Here is a 7,835-nt window from a genome sequence, read left to right on the forward strand (position 1 = left end):
TCAAAAGCTAGCAGAAGGCAAGAAATAACTAAGATCAGAGCAGAACTGAAGGAGATAGAGACACAAAAAACCCTCCAAAAAATCAATGAACACAGCTTTCTTAACGGTAGCCAAGGTATTCTTTCCATAGGATAGCATACAGGCTTCAAACTAATTGATCCATTATGCCTTTGCACATATCTCAACAGAAACAAAATAGAAAAAGAAGGCTCTTGTTATACTCAAAATTATGCCATGTAAAGTGCTTAAAGACTTCACAAACTTTAAAGACACTTAAATACTAGCTGGTAAGCTTCCTCAAGTCCTAATCTCTATTATTATGATAGACCCTATCCGTTAAAACACACATCAATTTATTTAGTGCCTTGACTTCTAAGGAAATGGAATAACAGTAAAGGTAAATTAGACCATATAAAGTTTTAAAACACTTTTACCATTAAGACAAGAAGAAAAAGCTCAACATAGCCTGTAAACAATATCTGATGGTTTATGAAAAGTCAACAACAGGTAATTTATGATCAGATATAAGAGAGATTCCACTTTCCTTTGTACCATTTGAGAAAATGCCTATGGGATGAGGTAGCCTCTAACAGAACCTAGACAAAATCTCTCAGCATTTGCTTGTCTGTAAAGGATTTCATTTCTCCTTCACTTATGAAACTTAGTTTGGCTGGATATGAAATTCTGGGTCTAAAATTCTTTTCTTTAAGAACGTTGAATATTGGCCCCCACTCTCTTCTGGCTTGTAGAGTTTCTGCCGATAGATCTACTGTTAGTCTGATGGGCTTCCCTTTGTGGGTAACCCGACCTTTCTCTCTGGCTGCCCTTAACAGTTTTTCCTTCATTTCAACTTTGGTGAATCTGACAATTATGTGTCTTGGAGTTGCTCTTCTCAAGGAGTATCTTTGTGGCATTCTCTGTATTTCCTGAATTTGAATGTTGGCCTGCCTTACTAGGTTGGGGAAGTTCTCCTGGATGATATCCTGAAGAGTGTTTTTCAACTTGGTTCCATTTTCCCCCTCACTTTCAGGCACCCCAATCAGACGTAGATTTGGTCTTTTCACATAATCCCATACTTCTTGGAGGCTTTATTCATTGCTTTTTCCTCTTTTTTTCTTTAGACTTCTCTTCTCACTTCATTTCATTCATTTGATCCTCAATCGCTGATACTCTTTCTTCCAGTTGATCGAGTCGGTTACTGACGCTTGTGCATTTGTCATGTATTTCTCATGTCATGGTTTTTATCTCTGTCAGTTCATTTATGGCCTTCTCTCTATTGATTATTCTAGTTATCCATTCTTCCATTCTTTTTTCAAGATTTTTAGTTTATTAGCACTGGGTATGTAATTCCTCCTTTAGCTCTGAGAAGTTTGATGGACTGAAGCCTTCTTCTCTCAACTCGTCAAAGTCATTCTCCATCCAGCTTTGTTCCAATGCTGGCGATGAGCTGCATTCCTTTGGAGGGGGAGATGCGCTCTTATTTTTTGAATTTCCAGCTTTTCTGCCCTGTTTTTTTCCCCATCTTTGTGGTTTTATCTGCCTTTGGTCTTTGATGATGGTGACGTACTGATGGGCTTTTGGTGTGGATGTCCTTCCTGTTTGTTAGTTTTCCTTCTAACAGTCAGGACCCTCAGCTGTGGGTCTGTTGGAGACTGCTTGAGGTCCACTCCAGACCCTGTTTGCCTGGGTATCAGCAGCAGAAGCTGCATAAGATAGAATATTGCTGAACAGTGAGTGTTGCTGTCTGATTCTTGCTTTGGGAGCTTTGTCTCAGGGGTGTACCCTGCCGTGTGAGGTATAGGGTGTTGGTCTGGACCTAGTGGGGATGTCTCCCAGTTAGGCTACTCAGGGATCAGGGACCCACTTGAGCAGGCAGTCTGTCCATTCTCAGATCTCAACTTCAGTGTTGGGAGATCCACTGCTTTCTTCAAAGCTGTCAGACAGGGTCGTTTGCATTTGCAGAGGTTTCTGCTGCTTTTTGTTTAGCTGTGCCATCTCCAGAGGTGGGGTCTACAGAGACAGGCAGGCCTCCTTGAGCTGCTGTGGGCTCCACCCAGTTCGAGCTTCCCAGCGGCTTTGTTTACCTACTTTGCCTCAACAATGGCGGATGCCCCTCCCCCAGCCTCACTACTGCCTTGCAGTTAGATGGCAGACTGCTCTGCTACCAATGAGGGAGGCTCCATGGGCGTGGGACCCTCCCGGCCAGGTGTGGGATATAATCTCCTGGTGGGCCGTTTGCTAAGACCCTTGGTAAATTGCAGTATTGGGGTGGGACTTACCTGGTTTTCCAGGTGTTGTGTGTCTCAGTTCCCCTGGCTAGGAAAAAGGATTCCCTTCCCCCTTGCACTTCCCAGGTGAAGCGATGCCTCACCCTGCTTCAGCTCTCCCTGGTCAGGCTGCAGCAGCTGACCGGCACTGATTGGGCCATCTTGCTCCTATTGGGCCATCTTGCTCCGCCCTCCACTATTTTTTTTTTTTCCAAAATTTCTTGATTTCTAGGCATGCAGTCTTCCATGTAAACTATAAGGATTTGTTGTTGTTGTCTTTTCTACCAGTTTATCTCAAACTTCTCTTTTTCCTTCCCCAGAAATCCAGCTCTCCTGGGATTCTACTAGAATTATATTAGCATTTACTCATGAATTTTGAATTACTAGCATATTAATGATAAGTCTTCCTGTTCAGGAATATGATCTGATTTTAATTGGCTCATTGTGTTCTACGTCATTCAATAAGATTTTATACATATAGATCCCATACCCTTATTATTATACTTATTCATGTGCATTTTATAATTTTTATAGTTAATATGAATGAAAAAGTATTTTGCTTTCTTCTTCTGCTGAAAGTTCAGTACTAATTTAGAAATTGGTTCATTACTTAGAAACTTCCTTTACTGATTTTTATTAAATGTTCAAGCAATTTGTCATCTATTTTATTCTATCAGTTTACCTTTTGACAAGAGTATTTTGGTTTTGTATATATACAATATCATCCACAAAAGTCTTATTTATTTTATTTTATATTTAAAAATATTATTTTATTTCTTAATTGCAGTTTCTATAAGCTCTGAAGCAATATTGGATAATAATGGTGATGATGGGCACCCCTGGATAGTTTTTGAATTTAAATAAAATGGTTTTGGTATCTCTATCTATGGTAATAATTGTTGTTTTAGTAAAGTCTTTGTTATATTTAAATAACTCTATTGTTCTTCAATTTGATTATAATTTTAATTAAAAGTTCAAAAATTATATATGTGTTCAACATCTATTGGTATAGTTGTTTCATATCTATTTGTATAGTTAGTATAGTTGGTTCAATAGATGTTGCTTCAATATCTATTGGTATATGTATTCAACATCTATTGGTATATAGCAGCAAACATTGACAAATGAGATCTAATTAAACTAAAGAGCTTCTGTAGAGAAAAACAGACAAAACAAAACAAAACAAAACAAAAAGCTACCACAGAGTATACATATACTTACATAATGGGAGAAAATTTTTGCAAACTATGCATCCAACAGAAGTCTAACATCCAGAATCTATAAGAAACTTAAAACAAATTTACAAGAAACAAAACCAAGCAACCTCATTAAAAAGTGGGTAAAGGACATGAACAGACACTTTTCAAAAGAAGGCATACATGAAGCCAACAATTTTATGAAATAAAGGTTAACACCACTGATCATTAGAGAAATGCAAATCAAAACCACAATGAAATACCATCTCACACCAGTCAGAATGGCTATTACTAAAAGTCAAAAAATAACAGATGCTTTTGAGGTTGCAGAGAAAAAGGAACACTTATACACTGTTGGTGGGAGTGTAAATTAATTCAACCATTGTGGAAGACAGTGTGGCAATTACTCAAAGACCTAAGGACATAATACCATTAGACCCAGCAATCCCGTTACTGGGTATATACCCAAAGGAATAGAAATTGTTCCATTACAAAAACACATGCTTGTGTATATTCATTGCAGCACTATTCACAATAGCAAAAACACGGAATCAACCTAAATGCCCATCAATGACAGATTGGATAAAGAAAATGTGGTACATATATACCATGTAATACTATGCAGTCGTAAAAAAAGAACAAGATCACATCCTTTTTAGGGAATGAGTGGAGGTGGAGGCCGTTATCCTTAGCAGACTAACACAGGAACAGAAAACCAAGTGTATTAGCCTGTTCTCACACTGCTATTAAAGAGATACCCAAGACTGGGTAATTTACAAAGGAAATGGATTTAATTGATTCACAGTTCAACATGGCTGCGGAGGCCTCAGAAAACTTATAATCATGGCAGAAGGGGAAGTAAACACATCCTTTTTCGCACGGCAGCAGGAAGAAGTGCCAAGCATAAGAAGGAAAAGCACCTTATAAAATAATCGGATCTTGTGAGAACTCACTCACTATCATGAGAACAGAAGCACAGGGGTAACTGTCTCCATGATTCAATTACCTTACATCAGGTCCCTCCATGACACATGGGGATTACAGGAACTACAATTCAAGATAAGATTTGGGTGGGGATACAGCCAAAGCATATCATCAAGTATCACATGTACTCACTTATACGTGGGAGCTAAATGATGAGAACACATGGACACATAGTCAGGAATAGCATGTACTGGGGCATGTCAGAGGGCGAGGGCTGGGAGAGGATCAGATAAAATAACTAATGAGCACTAGGCTTAATACCTGGGTGACGAAATAATTTGTACAACAAGCCCCATGACACAAATTTACCCATGTCACAAACCTACACATGTGCTCCTGAGCTTAAAGTAAAAGTTAAACAATAAAGAAAATGTAGAGAGATTTGACAAATAGTAGCTAACACTTACACAGTACTTTGGATAGGCACTGTTCTAAACACTTTACATGTAGAATTTGATTTAATCCATACAGCATCTTTGTAAACATGTTTGATGTCCACATTCTGTAAGTGAGAGATGGAAAGCAGAGGGAGGTTAATTTTTCTCAGTACCACACAATTATTAAGTGAAGGAGGTCGGATTTGAACACAGACTTGTGGCTGTTATTCCTCTTTGGGACAGTAGAAGAGGCCAGGAATGTTCGAGCAAATCTTTCCTCATGGAACTAGGAGTAAAGGGTCACCCTGGTTTTTGCTCCTATAAAAGCATGGGGTTTGATAAAATGGGGGCCTATCATCTCTCAAGGAAAGTGATTAGCAGTGTGCTGTATTTGGACAGTCTCTCATTTTCAAGATGTCCCTCCAACATACTAACCACTGTTCTTTTGAGCATTTTCTTGGGATCAGATGTGGACAATAGAGAGCTTATCTCCAAAGTTCTGAAATGGATTAAAATAGTGTATTAATTAAACCCAATCTAAGGCCATTTAGTAACGAAGGTCCAACTTCACTGCATAATCTATTTCTATTCAAGATTTTTTCTGGCCTATAACATAATACATTAGAGATTCTGTAGTGAGATTAAACAACATTAAGATATTTCAAGATGCCAGTGTCAAGATGCTAATTTTTGTATGCAAAATTGATCCCATTATTAACTTCTCAGAGAGAAATTAAAGTCTAAATATATTAGCCACTTTCATAGTACAAAAAATCAAATTCTGTTACTCTTTTAATCAAAATTCAAAGAAATAAAAGTACAATATTGAATATCTTCAGCCTCTTCAGTTTGGTCCCAGCCAGAATTATTCTTCATGCTGGAGTAGAACTGATTTCTATCAGCAGTTACATTGTTTTTTTCTAGCATAAGTAAAAAATGTTTAATGATCTGAAAAGTATTTGTAGGGCCTCTCTTTGTAGAGTTCAAAGAGTTAATAAGAAACAAAAATCATTATATCTTTCCAATTAAGGTAAGAAGTGAATAGTTATTTTTAAAGCTGTTATTCCAGGAAAAAAAAAATATGTTTGCAAAACTAAGTGTTTAATGATGCCAAAGACCAGAGAAGAAATTCCTTTTGACTGGAGAAGGTAATTGTTTTGGTTGTAGTCTTGCCAGGATGCCACTCAGACTGTTCCAGGTGTTCTAAATTCTAAATCCATGACTTGTAAATTTAAACTCAATTGGGAGAACTCTCCTAGCAAGAAGTTAATTTTGGTGTCCTGCAATCACATTTCTAAAGGGATAATCAGTTTATGCACTGGCCTCTTGTTTCCAAAAGTGACACGCAGTCTACTTACAAAGTTTAGAAGCTTTCAAGGGTGGCAGCTCAGTTGCCAGGTGCATACTCTTGTAAGTACATATTTTCAGTCTTATGCCAGAATGGTTATTTCCAGTGCCTCTTGCCAAGAAACCTAATCCTAACAAAATTTCCTCCTCAAACTGGAGGTGTCCAATCCAATGCCACCCTAAAACCATGAAATAGCAAATTGTTTTTTGAGTTTATGGCATTCCTCATGATAAGCCCTCCTACTATTATTTTCTTGGCCCTACATGCAGAATGGAATTTGGAGCATCTGGTCTAGAGATGTCTGTCAATAACAATTTAAAGCTAAAACATCTCTAGTACTCAGAGACATATACAGGACTTCACTACTCAGCAATTTAAAAGCAGCAAAGACTGTTTTGTCTGCTATGATCTAAGAGGCCTATTCCTTGCAATGGAACATTTGACTCAGCCATACTTCCTTAGAAAAAGCTGCACCTGAAGAAGGGTCTGCAGCATCCCAAATCTGGATCCCTATTTTTGCTAAGACCCTGGAGCTTTGACTCTTTCTGATAGAATCTGCCTCTACTGAGAGCTGAGTGGCCTTGTCGATCCTAGCTGAGGCTCCCATCTTCTTTTCCCCGTTTCAAATCATCTCTCATTGGCACCCCCCTTGAAGTCTTTCCTTAGATCCAGGGGCCTTTGTTTAAATCTCAATAGTGTTTTTTTCCCTTGGACAAAAACACAGCGAGTTGCAATCAACTACCACAGTCAAAATACTGTGGGATGGGGTTAAAATTTTTAATTTGGTCAATGTCTTAAAACCCATCTGGATCTAAAATTAACCTCTGAAGATTACCAACAAGAGAAGACCAAGGCCCAAACCACTCGTCTTTAAGCTACTAATTGCTTCTCCAATTGTATGTTTTGCTACCCCAAATTCTACTCTTTGGTTTTATTTTTTAATATTTCTGGCCTATGTATTTAGGGTTTAGGGTCAACAAAGCCACTTAAAATTATTATTTCACCCCGTCATCCCTGGTAAAAACTGAACAAGTTAGGAGGAAAAAATCAAAATGGAAGCCAAAATAATGTCAGAGACTGGGTTGGCAATTATACCTCTAGGTTGGTTAGCCAAGTGCACTACTTGGCAATTCAGAATTTGAGAAATAGGCATCCTCTCCCATTCATGGATTGCACAAAGAAAAGAAGAAAATGTATTCTCTTTGAGGATAGACTTATTAACCAAAGAAAAAAGTGAAAATAAGCCAAGAAGTTATAGTTATTCTTCCCAAAGTTACCCATCAGTTTTCACTTCACTCCTGCTAGGGTAGAATAAATGAAGGACTGAGGAAAGTCTATAAGTATGCTTTCCAAATTTCTGATCTTGGATACCTGGAGTGAGAAATGGCATTTTTCTTTAATAAGTAAGAGTTAAATTAATAACTATTCCTACTACTACTAGGTAATATTATTAATGCCTAAACTTGCAACTTAAGGGCATAACTGTGCTACATGGAAAATAAAATGTTACATACAGGAATACTTCTGTTTACTTATGCAAAGGTATATTTGCAGAAATACATTCTTTTGCTCCAGGTTCTGTATATTTCTAGCATAGAAAAATCCTTTGATCAATGCATGCAACATATTGGGAACAATTTCTTTTTTTTTTTTTTTTTTTTTT

The sequence above is a fragment of the Colobus angolensis genome, unplaced genomic scaffold (assembly GCF_000951035.1).
Source record: "Colobus angolensis palliatus isolate OR3802 unplaced genomic scaffold, Cang.pa_1.0 Scaffold71, whole genome shotgun sequence".
NCBI lineage: Eukaryota > Metazoa > Chordata > Mammalia > Primates > Cercopithecidae > Colobus > Colobus angolensis.